This window comes from Halichoerus grypus, chromosome 1, assembly GCF_964656455.1.
Source record: "Halichoerus grypus chromosome 1, mHalGry1.hap1.1, whole genome shotgun sequence".
Taxonomy (NCBI): domain Eukaryota; kingdom Metazoa; phylum Chordata; class Mammalia; order Carnivora; family Phocidae; genus Halichoerus; species Halichoerus grypus.
The window spans coordinates 69402602-69416385 of NC_135712.1; the positions used below are offsets into that span (position 1 = coordinate 69402602).

Sequence of the window (13784 nt, forward strand, 5' to 3'; positions counted from 1 at the left end):
ACTTTGTTATGAATTTAACAAGTATGTATTGAGCTCCTGTGTTAGCCTGAGAACACCACGAAACACCTGTTCTCTGCACCTCACCATCCAGGTTCTGTTATCCCCTCCCCAGGATTCTACTGCTATCTTGCTGGCCACCCATGGTCTCTGAAAGTCATGTTCTTCTCCTTCCTCCAAAACTACAACCTTCTTCTCCTTCAACCTTGACCAGCAACCAGCCCCAGCCCCACCTCATCTCTCGTTTTAGTGTCAGTGTAGATGACATGTGTCCTTGTTCACAGTGTAATATCTAATTTGCCCCCTTCCCACTAATATTACCTTCTTCCTTTCTGGCAAATTCCCCATCGTGTGAGGCCTCCTTTGGCAACCAAGTCTTAGTATATTCCTTTAATTGCAGCCTCTCACTGCAACTGAAGAGCTCAGATCCTTCTTTTATTACCCATGGGCAAATTATTTCAATTCAGCCATTCAGACCCTGAAAGTCCCAGAACTTTGAATCTTGGGTCAGAGGAGATGTTGGAGATTAGAGCCATCATCGGGCCAGTATGGCCCCCAAGCTGTGAATTTCCTGTAGGCTCTGTGCCGAGACCCAGAGCTACCCTGATTCTACAACTTTCTACACCCAGATCACCTGCCTTAATTCTGTGAGTTTCGGATATCCTTCCAGGATTTTCTCTATTTGCTCGATGTGACTAGTGTTGGTTTCTGTTCTATGCAGCACAGAGCCGTGACTGACCTAGCGAAGCTCCAATCTATTCAACTAAACATGCAATAAATATTTATTAGACACCTGCCCAGGCAATCTCATTGTCTGCCAAGGTGATCATCTAAACTGATTCATGGCTGTATGCCCATGGAGAAGACTGGAATATACATGCAAAACCTGTAGAACCATACCCTAAACCACTATGGCTTGAGAAACTTCCAGAAAATTCTACAGCAAATGGGGCACTAGAATCTTCCACAGCTAAAAATCATGAAAATATTTCTCCCCATGGCACCAGACTGGCTCAGTCAGTAGAGCATGTGACTCTTGATTTCGGGGTTGTAAATTCGAGTCCCACATTGGATGTAGAGATTACTCAAAAACAAAATCTTGAAAAAAAAAATACTTCTCCCCTCTCAGATAATTTAAATGCACTTTGATAAAGGTCTTCTGAAGCAAGTAATTGTTTACAAGTAGCAAACGGAAACCAGATAGGCTGGGAGGGAGCCCTGTGGCAGGTCATTGGCCAAGGCATTTTGGCGTGAGTCTTATGGTGCCCATCAGCTAATATCCTACATATGAGTAACAGCCTATCTACAGGGTAAATAGGATATTTCGCAAGCTCAGAAGAGCCTGGCAAATGACTCTAGAAATGGAAGGTTTTCTTTGATATTCATAAGCTATCAGACCACCTGATCTTTGAAAACTAGGGCTGCCTAAAATGCTGCGTACAGAAGAAAACAAGCAAACACATAATAACCAGCTGCATTTTTACTTATTAAAGCCAGTCAGGCTCCTGGCCTCCTGCCCACTGTAGCTCCCCCTCCAGCCTCTGCAGACACCTCCTCATACCTGAATTCTCCTCAAAACTGCAGGGGAGAGGGCAGGGGAGAATGGGTGCAGTGGGACTGTGGCCAGTGCTGCCTCCTCAGCATCCCTTCCACAAAGCCAGCATGGGCCCTTCTCTCCTCCCCCCTCCTCGGTGGGCTCGGTACCGTGAGGACCCAGCTTGGTCCCTGTGTGCCAATCAATTCCTCCAGAGAGAGGAGGCAGCCCTTGGGAGAGGCCAGCCGCAGGCAGTCACCGTGTCCCTTTCTGCAGCCACTCCTAGCTGATGGGTCAGAGCAGGCGGCTCTGAGCCACCTCCCCCTCCTCGCCCCTCCCCTTGGTTAGGTAGGGAAAGTGCGGAAGCCGCAAAGGTCTGAGTCAGCTGATTAACTCCAGAAACCACCAACTTCAGCCACCGGCCCTGAGGTGAATGGGGAGGGGAATGGAGGGCTTTTTTCCACTCTTGGGATTTTCCCTTTGTAAATAACCCAAAACTGGAGATCACAAGTGAGGTATTACCTCAGAGGTCCTCTCGTCCAATGCCCTCATTTTCCTGATAAGGACAGTGAAGCCCAGCGAAGTTAGTTAACTTGCCCACAGTTACTACCAACAACTGGTTAGTAGCAGAGCAGTGGTCAGGACAGAGCTCTTGCCCCAAACTTGGACTGAGGGTGTTAAAAACAAAACTCAGCTGAGTAAATCTAAAGATCAAATTGGCTTTATTCAATGATTCATGAATCGGGCAGCATCCCATCTAGCAAACAGAAAGGAGCTCCAAAGAGCTACACAAAATGGAAAGCTTCTAGAGGCAGAAAGAGGAAGACAGGTGTATTATTTCAGGCCCGGTCACCTCCCTTTCGGGGAAAGGTGGGGTCTTTCAGGCAGATTACCTACTACTGCTGACCGGAAAATTCCAGTTTGACTGGTTAAAGGTCACATTCCTGGGAGAGACTAAACTGCAATTAGGTTAGGTACAAAGTCTTGGTTTGCTGATACGGGCTTAGGACAAGTGACTCCATTTGGGGCCTGTTTTTTTTTTTTTTTTTAAGATTTTATTTATTTATTTACTATTTAATCTAGTAATATTTATTAAATATTACTAGATTATTAGTAATATCTATTATTAGATATTACTTCTTTCTTTAAGAGAGAAAGAGAGAACACAAGCAGGCAGAGTGGCAGGCAGAGGAGGAGGAGAAGCAGGCTCCCCACTGAGCAGGGAGCCCGATGCGGGGCTCGATCCCAGGACCCTGGGATCATGACCTGAGCTGAAGGCAGGCGCTTAACTGACTGAGACCCCCAGGCGTCCAAGGGGTGCCTGTTTTTTAATAAGAGGCCCAGAGTACCTGACTCAGCTTCTTCTGAAGGCTAGCGGAGCTCATCAAAGAAGGCATTTCCTTCTGGAGGAAATGTGGAAGGAGGAATTTTTCTTTTCCACTTGAGTAGGGGTGAGGTGGCTGGGGACATGGCCAAGCAGCCTGCTGCCATATTCGATCATCCTGAGTGATGGCATGGAGCACCTACCCAGTCCCTGAACAGAGGCTCAAGGAGAGTGCTAATGAGGGCCCCGAGGGTGGGTGCAGAATCCTGTTTGGGATTACAGGGAAAACTGGGCTGGGTGTTGACTGCTGGGCAGGAGATTGCCTGGCAGGGAAGCCAGAAGAGCTTTCTACTACGGCTCTAGGGGCTGGAAAGGGCAAGTCTTGTTCAGAGAACTGGGAGGAGTTCAGTGTGGAGAAACGCAGGCTTCTGGGAGAAGAGGATGGGGTGGTAAGTCTAGATGGGGAGACTGGATATAATGAGTTTTGTGAACCTGACTATGGAGTCTGGATTTTATCCCATGGGAAATCAGGAGCCACCAGAGGTTTTTTTTTGTTTTTTTGTTTTAAGATTTTATTCATTCATTTGAGAGAGAGAGAGCACAAGCAGGGGGAGAGGCAGAGGGAGAGGGAGAAGCAGACTCCCTGCTGAGCAGGGAGCCCGATGTGGGGCTCGATCCCAGAACCCTGAGATCATGAACCGAGCCGAAGGCAGATGCCCAACCATCTGAGCCACCCAGGCGCCCCATCCACCAGAGGTTTTTAAGGAGGGGAGAGATTTTTACAGATTACTAGGATTGTACTGTAGAGGATAGAACAGTAGTTTGGACAAGAACTGATGAGGGCCATTCCTCAGGCAGAGTTGGTAGGACTTGTCACATTGGACACTAGAGGTAAGAAAGAAGGAGTCTCAGAGATTTGCAGGCCTCTGGCTTGAGCAAAAGTTCTTATTCTCTGATGGTTTCTTTTTCATAGATACCCATAGATACCTGTTCACGTTTTATGTACGCAATATCGTTTTGAATCTCCAAGGTAACCAGCCAGAACCTTTTACCTCTTTGCTTTTTTCCCCTGTTTGTTATTCCTGTTTCCTCCTAGGTCATTGTTTTTAAGTTTGTTGCTTTCTCTTTGGAGCCTTCTGAAACTGTCTGATGATCCTTAGTTATTCATTAATATTTCAGTAATTTAAATCTAGAATTTTGGTGGGTTTTTTTTTCCTTAATATTTTTATTTATTTATTTTGAGAGAGAGAGAGTGTGTGTGTGGGTGAGCTGGGAGAGAAGCAGAGGGAGAGAGAATCTCAAGCAGACTCTGCACTGAGTGCATCGCCTGACGTGGGGCTCGATTTTACAACCCTGAGACCGTGACCTGAGCCAAAATCAAGAGTCAGACACTCAACTGACTGAGCCTCCCAGGCACCACTTAAATTTAGGATTTTGAAAAAGCTCTGTACATGTGGGCAAGCTCTGTCAACCGGCACACTTTGTTAAGGCTGAGATGATGGGAGTTAGATATTACTCGGGAGGGACCAGCTTTCATTCCTACTTCTCCGTCCCTTCCTTACAGTGTCCTGAATTTGTTCCTTGATTTTACACAAACTTCCTCTGTGCAGCCCAGGTGCTTCAGGGGAGATTCACTCCACCCCCAGATCCGGTGTGGACCTATAGATACTTTCATGAGAAACACACATATGACTCCCCAAAGCCTTAAAACCTAACAGTGACTCTTACCGAAAGTCTAGTAAATGAGGAATTATGTTAAATTATATTAAAACTTGCTAAAAATTCTCTTTACATACCTACATCTCCCCAGTGTCCTACTCCTTGAAGCAACTGCTCCCCTTTGTTTCCCCTTGCCCCCTTCCCTCAAAACTCCCTGCTCTCAGGTTTCCCCCTTTACTCCCCACCTCCAGATCTTTTCTTTCCTTCTCAGGATGGCTCCAAGATCTTTCTTATGCAGAGAAATCTTTTGCTTCTCTCATCTTCTTTAATCGACATCTCTGCTCATAACCTTGCTCTGAACAACAAAGAACCCCCCTTAAAGCAGGGCACAGAGGAAAAGGAAGGGAAGATCTAGTAGTGAGAGCACTTTGAGTTTTGGTGTTTTAGTATCTGCCACACATACGCATGTGCAATTATATGAAATGGATAGAAAGAGGGACTGGAAGGCTACCCAGCACACCATTAATGATTTGGGTAAGGAAAGTGAAGGCAAAAATCCAAGGGGAGCGCTCCTTTATAAACTCCTGTGATTTGAATCTTACAAAGGGAAATAAATTCAAGTACTGCTTCAATAATTTTTACTAAAGTATGGAAAGTCACCCTTTGGTACCCTTCCAAGTGGAATGGGGGTCAGCGGGAGGAAAGTTCTTTTTAGATATACACATCCCTATCATTTGAAATGTTACAATGAGCATCAGTTACTTTTACAATGAAAAAAACTAGCGATTTGAAAGAAAAAAGCAATTACGATACTATGTAATAAGCATAGAAACACAGAGGAGGAGCCCTCATCCAAACAGGGATGGTGGTGAGAGAAGGAAGAGGGAAGAATTTACCTGGGTCAAGAGGTGGAATGCGTGGGGGGTTAAAGGCCACAGAAGCACTGTGGAGAGAAGCACTAAGGCATGAAACAGATATATTTTGGGCAAACATGACATTATCATGTACGAGGGTGAGTCATACTGGAAAATGGTGGAGAGGTGGGTAGGGGCAGAAAAGGAATGGCAGGAAATGATCCATTTAAGCTCAGCCATCAGGCATGGTCCAGGCTCGCTGGTTATCAGTTATAATAACTGAATTATATAGGACACATCTCTCCTTTTGGCCTCGGAATTCATATTCAGCTGTACACTTCAATTCACCTCCACTTCTTAATTTTATTTAAAAATTTTGGGACACCTGGGTGGCTCAGTCGGTTAAGTGTCTGCCTTCGGCTCAGGTCATGATCCCAGGGTCATGGGATCAAGTCCCACATCCGGCTCTCTGCTCAGCAGGGAGCCTGCTTCTCTCTCTGCCTGCCACTCCCTGTGCTTGTACGCTTTCTCCCTCTCTCTCTGACAAATAAAATCTTTAAAAAATAATAAAAATAAATAAAATTTTTGAAAAATTATGGGCGCCTGAGTGGTTCAGTCAGCTGAGTGTCTGACTCTTGATTTGGGCTCAGGTCATGATCTCAGGTTCGTGAGATGGAGCCCTACTTCGGGTGCTGGTGCAGAGCCTGCTTAAGATTCTCTCTCTCCCTCTCCTTTTGACCCTCCCCCCCCCAAAGATTGAAAAATTAATACATGTACTTAGTACAGAAATTAAGCAGCACAAACAGGTATACAGTAAAAAATAAGTCAGCCTTCAGCTTCTCATCTCCAGTCCCTTGCTTTCCTACCTTGAATCAGCCATGATAGGATTTTTCCAGAATTGTAATTACTTGTTTTTAGAAGTGTTTCAGCCTAATATCTGGGCTGCACCGTATCATCCCAATTTGGAATAAGCTACATACAACGTAGGCTATCTAAATGTCTTGAGCTCAGCAGAATGGGTCTAAAGGGAATAAGTATAACTTTCCCCAAAGCTCACCTAAACAGAAAATTTAGTTTCAAATGTTTAAGAGAAATATGCTTATTTTTAACAGTAAACTTGATTAAAATGATAAAATGTGGGCGCCTGGGTGGCTCAGTCGTTAAGCGTCTGCCTTCGGCTCGGGTCATGATCCCAGGATCCTGGGATCGAGTGCCACATCGGGCTCCCGGCTCAGCAGGAAGCCTGCTTCTCCCTTTCCCACTCCCCCTGCTTGTGTTCCTGCTCTCGCTATCTCTGTCTCTGTCAAATAAATAAATAAAATCTTAAAATAAAATAAAATGATAAAATGTTGGGGCGCCTGGGTGGCTCAGTTGGTTAAGCGACTGCCTTCGGCTCAGGTCATGCTCCTGGAGTCCCGGGATCGAGTCCCACATCGGGCTCCCTGCTCGGCAGGGAGTCTGCTTCTCCCTCTGACCCTCCTCCCTCTCATGCTCTGTCTCTCATTCTCTCTCAAATAAAAAAAAAAAAAAGATAAAATGTTAAAAATTCTTATGGGTCAGACCTCACAGCTAAGAGCTTGCCTAAAGTAATGAAGCAAAGATTGAAACCCAAGATTCCTGACTCCCTGCTTAAGTACTCACTCTTTTATTGTACTTCAGAGTAATTCCAAAAACCAGGACAATCGGAAAGTAACTGTGAGGTACCTGGGTGGCTCAGTTGGTTAAATGTTCCACTCTTGATTTTGGCTCAGGGCTCAGGTCATCTCAGGGCTGTGAGATCAAGCCCTCAGGCTCCGTGCTCAGTAGGGAGTCTGCTTCTCTCCTCTTCCTTTGTCCCTACCCCAGCTCTCCAGTGCTCTCTCTAAAATAAATAAGTGAATCTTAAAAAAAAAAAAAAAAAAAAAAAGAGAGAGAGTAACTGTTATAACAACTGTGAATGGAAATAAAAATCTCAAGTTACCTCTGCTTTTAAATAGCCAAGGGAACATGAATACCCTAGCTCTGAGCCCTGTTTAACTAGAATCTTAATATAACAAAAATAAAGTTTTTCAAAGAGTACATTCTGTATGATTCCATTGTATGAAGTCCAAGATAAGCAAAACTAACATTCTATGATAGAAATGAGAACAGTTACCTCTGGGATGGTGGAAGATTTAACTACAGAGGGGCCTGAGGGAACTTTCTGAGTTAAGGGAAAAGTTCTATATCTTGATTTGATGTGGGTATTACATGGGTATATATGATTGTCAAAACTCACTGAATTGTACACTGAAGGTACATATACTTTATTGTTGATAAATTAAACTTTGATCAAAGAGAATTTGAATGAAATGAAATTCCTTTGAAAATTAAGTGAAAGTTGCTCACTCTGAGATGCAATTTTTGGCCTAAGGCAGAGCCAACCAGTCCTCTACTTTAGTCCTTTGAATATGTTTGTGATTGACTGAGTGATTCACCAGTGATTCATTATGCACCAAAGGAAGGAAAGGGCTCAATAAATTTGGAGACTTGGAACATTTCTGTGTCATTTCTTCTGCATGTCTGGGCTTTGCAGGAATTCATCAAGCTTTTACCAGTGATCTGCTCTCACAGTTGGCATGCTAATACTTTATATATTTGAGAGATGATTTGCAGTTAAAGCGTTTATCCATCCATCATCATGCTGAGCTTCAAAACACCTTATATAAGGTAAGTAAAATAGGTATTATTATTCATTTTACAGTTTGTGAAAGTAAGGTTCAGAAAAGTTAAATAATTTGCCCAAGATCCCATAGCTATTTTTTTTAATTCAAAATACTGTTTGTTTGTTTTCTTTTCCACAGCTATTAAAAGAGTTGAAATGTCAATTCAGGTTCAAGGAATTTGAAATTATATATGTAGAATTTTTTCCACTATGTCATTTCAGAAAAATCCAGGTCTCTCAGAGTGAGAACTTGGTTCAGAATGACAGTACTGGAGAATACTGTGACTTCCAGGAACACAGTGAATTGAACATCATAATGTAGGGCCAGAACTAGGATAAGGCAAGCAAAGTACTTAGGGCACACAATTTAAGAAGATGCTCTCTCAGGTTCAGGCAAGTGCCAATCCTGCATGGTTGTTAACATTACCTTGTTATTACTAATTTAAATATAAGGAAACTGAGTCTTAGAGCTAGGTCAGATGACTTGACTATTGTCTCACAAACAGTAAATAGCAGAACCAAAAATTAAGAAGGGGTCTTTAGGCTTCAAATTCTACTAAGCCTACTCTTCAATAATGCTTTGTGATTTAGCCATAAGGAGGATTAAGACCATGAGGTTTTTAATTGATTATACATTTAATAAACAATTGACCAAATGGCTTCCAAATTCAGATGCAAACTTAGGCAACGATAACCATCCAACCTGATTAAAAACTCTCAGCAAAGTAGGAATTGAAAGGACCTTCCTCAAATTGATAGAGTTTCTACAAAAAATCTACAGCTAACATCATACTTATTAAAGACTGCTTTGCCCTAAGATCAGAAACAAGGCAAGATGTCTGCTCTTTCCACTTCTACTTCATTTTGTACTGGAGGTTCTAACCAATGCAATAAAGCAAAAAAAATAAATAAGGCATTCAGATTAGAAAAGAAGAATAAAACTGTCTTTATTCAAAGATGTTAAGAACTTCTATGTAGAAAATCATAAGGAATCTACAGAAAAACTAGGGGTAATGAGTTAAGCTAGGCTGTAGGATACAAGCTCAGTATACAAAAATAAATTGTACTTCTTGTATATATTAGCAACAAACAATTAAAAACTGAAAATGTTTTAAAATGTCATTTATAAAATAAAAAATATGAAACACTTAGAGATAACTCTGATATAAGATATGTAAACCTGTATAATAAAAACCACAAGATATTGCTAAGAGAAATTAAAGAAGACTGAAATAAGCAGAGCTGTGTTCATGGTTCAGAAGACACAATATTGGTAAGACATCATTCTCCCCAATTGACCTATGGATTCAATTAAATTGCAACAAAATCCCAGCAGGCTTTTTTTTGTAGAAATTGACAAGCTTAGGGGCGCCTGGGTGGCTCAGTTGTTAAGCGTCTGCCTTCAGCTCAGGTCATGATCCTGGGGTTCTGGGATCGAGCCCCACATCGGGCTTCCTGCTCCGCGGGAAGCCTGCTTCTCCCTGTCCCACTCCCCCTGCTTGTGTTCCCTCTCTCGCTGTGTCTATCAAATAAATAAATAAAATCTTTAAAAAAAAAAAAAAAAAAGAAATTGACAAGCTTATCCTAAGATTTATATGGAAAAGCAAACTAGAATAGCCAAAACAACTTTGAAAAAGAACAAAGTTGGAAGAGTTACACTATCTGATTCTAAGATTATGAAGTTACAGTAATCAAGACAATGCAGTGTTGATATAAAGAGAGACAAACCAATTTGATATAACAAAATAGGGTCCATACTTGACCCATACATTTATGATCAGTTGATTTTAGACAAAGGTGTAGAGGCAATTCAATAGACAAAGGCTAGTTTTTTATTTTTATTTTTTATTGAAGTATAATTGATATACAATATCCTATTAGTTTCAGGTGTTCATCATACTGATTCATTATTTTAATTTTTATTTATTTATTTGTCAGAGAGAGAGAGAGAGAGAACAAGCAGGGGGAGTGGCAAGCAGAGGGAGAAATAGGCTCCCTACTGAGCAGGGAGCCCGATGTGGGACTTGATCTCAGGACCCTGGGATCATGACCTGAGCTGAAGGCAGATGCTTAAGTGACTGAGCCACCCAGGCATCCCCTGATTTATTATTTTTTTTGTTATTGAAGTTATTTAATTAAGCTTTGTATTGTCATTACTTTAATAATTTTGCAAATAAGTTGTGTTTTATAAATCTTTTAATTTACTGATTCATTATTTTTATACATTATGAAATTATCCCCACAATAAGTCTAGTTACCATCTGTCTGCATACAAAGGTATTATAATATTACTGACTATATTCCCTATGCTGTGCATTTCATCCCCATGACTTATTTATTTGATAACTGGAAGTTTATATCTCTTAATCCCCTTCACCTACTTCACCCACCTCCCAACCTTTTCTCCTTCTGGCAACCATCAGTTTGTTTCCCGTGTCTATGAGTCTGTTTCTGTTTCATTTGTTCATTTGTTTTGTTTCTGAGATATAAGTGAAATCATATGATATTTGTCTTTTTCTGTCTAACCTTTATACATTCAACTAGAGATGGACATTTAGGTTTCTTCCATATTTTCGCTATTGTAAATAATGCTACAGTGAACATAGGGGTGCATGTATCTCTTTAGTGTAAAGGATAGTCTTTTAAATAAATGGTGCTGGAAAGAACTGGCTATCCACTGTAGAAAAACAAAACCAAAAAATTTTTGAGACATATTTTGCACATATTCAATAAAAAACTAACTCAAAATGGACTATATGCCTAAATGTAGGTGCTTAAACTATGAAATTTCTGAGAAAATATAGGAGAAAATATTTGCGACCTTGTGTTAGACAGATCTTAGAGATGACACCAAAACCATGATCCATAAAAAAAAAAATTGATAAACTGGACTTTATCAAAATTAAGAACATCTGCTATTTGAAAGACACTGTTCAAAGAATGAAGCCACAGGGGCGCCTGGGTGGCTCAGTTGGTTAAGCGACTGCCTTCGGCTCAGGTCATGATCCTGGAGTCCCTGGATCGAGTCCCGCATCGGGCTCCCTGCTCGGCAGGGAGTCTGCTTCTCCCTCTGACCCTCCCCCCTCTCATGTGCTCTCTCTCTCTCTCATTCTCGTTCTCTCAAATAAATAAATAAATCTTAAAAAAAAAAAAAAAAACAAAGAATGAAGCCACAGACAGGAGAAATTACAAACCAAATGTAAAAGGCTTGTATCCAGAATATATAAAGAAATCTCAAACCTCAATAAGAAAACAACCTAATGAAAATATGGGCAAAAGATCTGAACAAACATGTCACCAAAGAAGGTATACAGGTGGCATATAAGCACATGAAAAGATATTCTGCATCACTAACCATTAGGCTTGTACAAATTAACACCATAAGGAACTACCATGATACACCTATTAGAATAGCAAAAATCAGAAAGACTGCCCATATCAAGTGTTGCCAGGGACGGGACACACCTGGAACTCACAGGCATTGCTGGTGGGAGTGTCAAGTGGTACAACCATTTTGAAAAACCCACTTGCAATTTCTTAAAAAGTTAAAAACATATGTTTACCATTCCATTCCTACATATTTACCCAAGGTAAATGAAAGCATATGTCCATACAAAGACTTGTACAAGCATTTCACAGCAGCTGTATGTGTACTAGCCCCAAACTGAAAACGACCCAAATGTCTATCAACTGGTAAGTGAATAAACAAATGGTGGTATAATCCAAACAATGAATGACTATCCAGCAATAGAAAGGAATGAACTACTCATACATGAAACCACATGAATAAGAAGCAAAATAATTATGCTAAATGAAATAAGTCAAAACGGACCATACTGTTTGATTCCCTTTATTCTAGAGAATGCAAACAAATGACATAAAGCAGATTAGTGGTGGAGTGGATTGAATGATGGTGGCCTCCAAAAGATACGTCCACATCCCAATTCCCAGAAGACATGGATGTTATTTGCTTGGAAAAAGGGTCTTTGCGGATATAATTAAGGATCTTGAGATGAGGAGATCATTCTGGATTATCCAGGTGGGATTTAAATTTAAGCCAAGTGTCCTCGTAAGAGGAAGGCAGAGGAAGATTTGAGACAGAAGAGAGGCAGACCCTGAGAAGAGGACAAAATGTGACCACAGAGGCAGAGATTGGAGTAACTGGCCACAAATCAAAGAATGCCAAAAGATACCAGAAGCTGGAAGAAGCAAAGAATGGATTATTATCCCCTAGAGCCTCTAGAGAGCATGACCATGCTGACACCTCGATTTCAGACTTCTGGCCCCCAGAACTGTGAGAGAATAAACTTCTGTTGTTTTAAGTCATCAGCTTATGTAATTATTATGGCACCAATATTCCCTGGGTATGGGACAGGAATAGAGAGAGGGGAAGGTGGGAAGGAGAGATTACAAAGAGGCAAGAGCAGACTCTTGAAAATGATAAATATTCTCATTATCATGATAGTGGTGATGTTTCATGGGACTACACACATATCAAAACTTATAAAATTGTATACTTAAAAATGTGTAGTTTAAGTACATTGCACAATAACAAAGCTGTTAAAAAGAAAAAAAAAAGACATATAGTTTCTAAAACAAGACTCCACTTGCAATATTCTGGCCCTTTCTGAGTAGTCCACATAACATTGATACATGGTATATTCTCGGGAAACTGATCATAAGATGGAGACCCACCATATGGAAGCACAGCTGAGTAACCTCAGAACAGGACAATTGGGAGAACTGATATTCAAAGATATTTAGTATTGCTATATGCAAGGGAAAACATTCTCATCTTATAGGAACTCCATTAGAATGGGGACAGATTTTGGTACAAAGAACTTGCTAAAGTCGGTGTTGTCCACACATAAAACAGGTGTTGGAGGAGCTAGTTCCTGGGAGACTACCCAGATATTGTAAAGTGGATGCCTCTCTTTGACTCTTTCTTCTGTTGGAGGCTGTTTTTCTTGGTTTCGTATCTTTTCCAATTCCTGCCTTTCTCTCTTCTCTGACGTGTTGCTGGAGCATGTGCTTTTAATAGCTTCCAGAAAAGGAACAGCTAGGACAAAATTGTTTTAAAATTGCCTGTCAGATTCGTCTTTTGGCTGGGGATAAAATTCTAGGCAAAATTGGAGGTATTTCCCTTTTGCTTTTTAGCTTTCAGTGATGTTGAGAAGGCTGATGCTATTGTTTTTAGAATCTTCTCTTTATCCTTAGTGTTAAGAAATTCCATAATGATGTGCTTTGGTTTGGCCCTTTTGTTCCCCCCCAGTAGGCTCCATGCCCAACATGGGACTTGAACTCACAACCTTGAGATCAAGAGTCGCCTGCTCTACCAACTGAGTCAATCAGACGCCCCTGGGCTTTTATTTTTCCCTTACTGTGTAAGATATTCATGGCATTTTCATTTTGATTCATGTTATCCAGTCTGGGAAACTTCTACATATATATGTATGTATTTTTCACTATTTTTCCTTCCACTGCTTTTTAATTCCTTGAATCCTAGTCACTAGCTGTATGTTAGACTTCCTGTATTGCTCTAATTTTCATATTTCTCTTCTATTGTCCATCTTTTGTCCTTTTCTATTTGTCAAGAGCTTTTTCTTATCTTCTAGAACTTCTATTGAGTGATTAATTTGAACTATCATATTTTTAATTTCCAAGACCTGTTCTTATTTCCTGAACAGTCCATTTTATTTTATTTTATTTTATTTTATTTTTTTTTAAGATTTT

General features: G+C 40.9%; 1 long non-coding RNA gene across 1 annotated transcript; it reads left to right on the forward strand.

Moving 5' to 3' along the window:
- The first annotated feature begins 1925 nt into the window (after nucleotides 1–1925).
- Nucleotides 1926–12032, forward strand: LOC118549311 (uncharacterized). Its single transcript, XR_013445687.1, has 3 exons — nucleotides 1926–1960; nucleotides 7923–8056; nucleotides 11911–12032. It is a non-coding gene; the product is annotated as an uncharacterized LOC118549311 (long non-coding RNA).
- The last annotated feature ends 1752 nt before the right edge of the window (nucleotides 12033–13784 follow it).